The following is a 6022-nucleotide window of genomic DNA, read 5'->3' on the forward strand; positions in this document are numbered from 1 at the left end:
ACTGAATCTACATTACAATATCATATCTTGAAGGCAGTGATTATGAACAGAACTCTGGCTAAGAAAGGAGTGACACTGTCTCGTCCTTTTTTAATCAAGCTTCAATCATGGCACAACACCAACTAGGTCACGTTAACATTCGTGCTTCATAAACTTAAATAACTCTTATGTGACAACATAATGAATACATAAGCGCACATGAATATTCCTTACATATAGCATCTCTGAAGAAGATTTACAGTTCTTAGGTTTGCACATTTAAATGCAACTGGTATTCACTTTTGACCATCTGCTCTATATGGACTTTCTTGAAACCACTGGACCACTCAACATTTATATATTGATAATTATATGTATTTTTATTCCTCCTTTATTATTGTTTGCTAACGTAAAGAGAATCCTAGTTTGGTGTGCAGAATGTAAAGTTTAAATAGATAATAAAACACTGAGTGAGACACATGTTGTTCTGTCTGTTAATCCAAATATCCAACGCAAGAGAATGACAACAAAAATATGAAATACTGAACTTAGTTCTGCATGTGCACTGAATTAATTTCCTTTACTAGATAACTTATGAATTACACTGATAACTGGCCCTTTTCCCAGCAGCAATTTTGACATGTCATGGCACAGCCCGGTTACGTTAAATGGTTACGACCCATTAACAATGCATTACGTGTTGGTGTGCACGAAATGTGTTGAAAGTACACTTCAGCAGCACAAAAACAATGGAAAGTCAATTATGATCCATTCTCATGAGTGACGCACAATTTAAAGGCATACACGTCAACAAGAGCTTGTGACGTAGTATTGGACTCTGAGCATACCAACATTGTCAATGTAATATTGTAACTGAAAGAAAAACATATATCGGTTTATGTGGTCCTGTTCCCGTCTGTATTGACAACACTGAGAAGACCACTTCCTTAATCTTACTTTCACTCATGTTTGCACCCATCGTGCTGCTTTCCTGAACAGACTCCCCGGGGTGTCGGATGTCTGTGTTGGCCTCATGTCAAAGTCAAATGCATATATATCCTCACTTGAACCTTGAAACTCGCTGAGCACCCGCTGCACTGAGTTCAGCTCCTCTTACAGACACTCAAGCCCCTCCGCTTCATCTGAACTGATGGTATACAAGTCAAGTGGAGGACAAAGACTTGGCACTTATACTTACCAAAGGATGTTGAAGCATCTGGATGATTGGCACTCCTGAAAATGCCTACTGGACCCAATTCTGCAATAATCCTCTCAAAGACCAACACACCAGGTACATCTTTTTCTCTTCTATTTACATTAAAAGTCCATGCATTTATTATTAGACTACAACTTCTCTCATGTAACAGTGTTGCCTCTGCCCATTCTTTCTTGGATGGTGGTAGCTGTCTTGTCAAATGCTGGATTTGTGATTTTGTTAAATTGTTTTTATTAATGTATATCTCATTATGTGGACAACACCATCACATAAATATGAACTTTACATAATTTAAGATGCACAGTGCAGGCTGTACCTTTGAATATCTGTTATGGTTTCCACAGATCCCAGAGCCAACAAGCTCATGATGTGTGAGAGCAGATTCACTCAAATCACTTAATGTTCAGCAATATATTCCCGCATATAAGAAAAATTAGAAAGAGAACACAGACTGGATGCATTTCTCTTTGGATTATAAGACTGCCAACATGATGTTGTGGATTTCTGACAATGTTTTCCGTAGAACTGAGGAGGTTTGTCCTGTCCTGGATCGACCAGAGAAATATGAGTACTCTCCTCAGGTATGTCAGAACATTATACAAATACAGTTACAGGCTTGCAAAGAAACAAATGTTGTTTTCTCATTTTCCTTCCTTTTTTCATTTCTTCAAAGGTGCAAAGAGGGTATCTGGAGCATGAGGGCTTACTGGGAGGTGGAGTACTCTGGGTGGAGCCACCTATGAAGGAGCAGCAAGGAGGGCAGATTCTGGGCCGAGCGGCCTCGGAGAGAATGAGGAGTCTTGGGGTCTGTGTTGGTCAGGTACACGTTACCAGATCTGGTTCAACGGTATGAACAAAGACATAAACGATATCCCAAACAGCTCCACCATTGGAGTGCACATTGACCAGCCTGCGGGGATTATGAGCTTTTATGTTGTGCCCGGTGAGGGGGAAGAGAGGGAGCTGTTGTTCAAAGTTCAGACTACCATTAAGAAAAAGGGTTTTACAGGTTTCTGGATGGGAATTCAATCTTCGTGCACAATACTAGAGACATCAGACTGAATTATGGGAACTCAAACTAACTCAAACTAACTTCGAGAAATTGATATTTATGTACTGGTTATGATATTCATTAATGTTGAGTGCCTTTTGCTTTTTGACATCTGAAATAAAGAATGTATTACTATAAATTGATTGTTTTTACGGTTTAATCAAAAATATTCTTTTATTAGTTCATTTATCAGCAACATAACACAACCATTTTAGCAACATAGCTCATTTGCGGTGCCTGGGCAAAAAAAAAGAAGAAACAATCCTGTACAATATAAATAATTGAGAAAAGAAGTTTGCAAAACTTAAAAACTGTATTATATCATAGAAAAAATACATTACGTGATTCCATATGTGGTTCCATACGAAGGTCGTCATGTTTATCATTTACGATGGAAAAGATTTGACGTCATACTTTAAGTTTGATATCTGTGACCTTGCAAAACTTTGTTGGCAACTAAATACTATTTTCTTCCGATAACCAAAGTGCTTTTATATCTTCTAATCTTTCTGTCTGTGATCATACGCTCAGAAGAGGTTGCTTTGTGTAAAGTGCCCGCTGCATCGATTCTCTCTGGATTTGGGTGTAGAAGGAGCGAGAATCACCACCTCTGGACCAAAGGGACTCACTTTGATATGTGGCTCCGGCCTGAAGATTACTTTCCTACTTTGACAGGTGGGCCTCAACTCCTGCCTCCTTCACAACAAAGCACACGCTTTACCGGAACTCTATGTAGGACACCCCTGTTACGCCCGGCCTAGGAGAGCCGGAGCGTAGCATACGGACGGGTCTCCCCAACTCCCAAATTAGGACCAATGCTGCAGTTTGTAATGAACAATGGTTGTTTATTGTGCACTCGGTGTCATAAATTCTTCAGTGTGAGCCTGGCCCAAAATAACAAACAAAACAATCCAAGCAAGTCACCTAACTTCACTAGACCACAAAAGAAACAAAAGTCTTACCTATCTCCCTACCCGAAAACTGGAGAAAACAGGGTTAAACAAAAAGGGCATCTCACCCCTAAACCGACACCCTTTCTAAACCCACCACCCAAGAATCAGTGCTGTGCTGCAGGCCCGGTTGGAAGCTGGAGAGAGAGAGCCGGCCTCCACATCAGGTTCTCTCTTAACTACCGCCGTCCAATCACCTGCAATAAAAAGAAGGCACAGAGCAAGGCTAAACACATCATAGCAGCATTAAGGGGAGGTTTAACATGGCTTAACAGAGTCATAACAACGCCTCCCAGTGAGTGAGAACAATACATGCCAGTATTTCATGCACTTCAACTGCAGTCGTGTCTATTTAATACCGTACAATGAAGGTCATGTGGGAACTGAGACAACTTAGGTAAATATATAGGACATGCATAGAGACGTATGAACCATTATGCATCGGTCAGTAAAACACTGATGAAAAGATTCTGCTCAAAAGGCAACTTTTTGCATCAAATTGTTGTATAGATTAAGTCTTTGTACAAACTCCTTCATTATTAGTGTGTCATTTATTTATTTTTGCACTCATAATCAACTTAATTGTGTTACTTAGGTATAGCAAAACAATAGGATATTAGGCCATTCGTCCTAAAATGTTGCTTAGCTTAGGCTGCTTCTCTAATTTTCATTTTAATAATAGGGCCAATGCCGTCAAAAGTCTGATCAGTTCATAGGCAAATCAGGCTGGCGTTTTCTCTCAATTCAATTTGTTAACTTTATTTGAGCCTAATACTAAATTATTATTAAATCATGCCAAGTCACAAGTGGTCCAGCCCACAACACGCTCAACGTTACTCATGGCTTACTTCCCATTGGAATAGAGTAATTATTACAAAAGGTCATTGTTTGTGTGGGTGTATCGAAAAAGATTGGCTGGAATTACGTAATTACATCTTGTTCAGGAAAAAAATTAAACATTTCTTGTGTTTTAAGCAAATGCAGATTCACTTGGAAGTAGATATTTTCATTAAAAGTAGTTAAAACTATATATTTAATTATTCAGTTAACCACTCCTCTATAAGTGCGTTAAATGATCCGATTTAAAATTAATGCATTTTGTGGCTGTAATAAATATTTTTTTATAATAGCACTGCATCAAATGAGAATGTAAAAACAATGAAATAATGTGAAAGGGGTCGCTAATAGTAATGAACCTGCAGCATCACCTCTTCCTCTCGGCTTTATGGAGCTCCATAGAAAGTCTCAGTTGATGTGACAGTATTGCACCAAAGTACAGAGCGACACATGAGAGACGAGCTGGTGGAGCATTCAGGAGCTCTGAGCTAACGGAGACACTAATTAGACTTATACATTCATCAGGTGGAAAGAAACGTGTTGCTCTGTAGCTGCTGGAGCGGTAAATAAGCAACTTTTTGCCAACTAGTTATTGCAAATGTGTCGATAAGTGTATGCTATCTTTCTAATTTGGTAACAAATACATTAAAAAAAGTATTATACACCAGCTGTATTTCAACAAAAGAACCCGATCACGAGGAGAGATCCCTAAATGTACGAGGGAAATGGAAAAAGGTTATGCACAAATCAAATTTTCATAAAAAGTAAATGGGGATGTGCATAATTTTAATAGGGAGTAATCAAAACCAGATTTTCAAGGGAAAAAATTATACTATATCGAGATATTATAACACATTATTAAAAACATTGTTATTTTTTATTTAACTTGTACCCTCACATCAAACGTGTAAAGGTTGTACAGCAAAACAAATGAATGTATGGTATCTACGATGCATCCACATCGACTGTGACAGAAATAAAGAGTAAAACGTTCATAAAAAATTCATTGATAGCATTGGAAAATTAAAGTCAGTTTTCCTCTGCTGTCCTCACAGCTTCTAGAATTGATGACATATGTCATTTATAACACTTGTGCAGCAACTCAATGAGTAGCGTTCAGTTATTATTACTCCATGTGCTCCCGATGGTTGTATTCCCGCCTGGTCCAACACTCATCGACAATATGCAGCACTCATTTATTCTGATATGATTGGTCCTGGCAGCTTGTCACGTTGCTGCTGGCCCACGTTCAAGTCCAACGTGGCCTGTTGGGAGCATCAGTTGTTACATGTTGCTCTCGCTTTCTGTATGTGCAGAGACACACACACAAATGCACACGCTCTCACACACATATACACACACACAGACATATATACATACACATATTCACATCTGTTGTCTGTTCTGCCTATGATGCTAAAGTCAGACATGTCTGCTGCAACAGTTTGGGGTTTTTGACAGCACCATATGATTGGAAACATTTCGACAGATGAATTTTCACGAGCCGATACAAATAGTAAAATATGTTTTCTCATCATATAAACCATTTGGGAGATGAGCCTTTATATGTAACCCAAAAGTAAAAATCCAGATTTGCTCATACACATTATTAAATATTTTATGATAGAATTAACTTTTCTTAAATAGATCAGAATACAGATTTGTTTGTTTTTTGTGTTAACCCTAACACATCATCAAACACCAAGTATCACAACGTGCTGTATGTTTTAACATTATTAACAAAAAAAGACTTGAGGTAGTGAGGCAAATACTTTGTTAATTTTCAATCATGAACTGTGCTTATAATCCAGGAAGACAATATTTAAAAACACTATTCATATAGATGTTGGCAACACTAGTTTATTGATTCTGTATATCTGTTATATACGCAGCAGGTAACTGGACCCAAACGCCGTCAACGTGGGAAAGGCAACTTTATTGCTCAACAGGTTTCAAAAACAGGATACAAAACCAGGCTCACACACAAAC

Source organism: Cyclopterus lumpus, chromosome 19 (assembly GCF_009769545.1).
Source record: "Cyclopterus lumpus isolate fCycLum1 chromosome 19, fCycLum1.pri, whole genome shotgun sequence".
Taxonomy (NCBI): domain Eukaryota; kingdom Metazoa; phylum Chordata; class Actinopteri; order Perciformes; family Cyclopteridae; genus Cyclopterus; species Cyclopterus lumpus.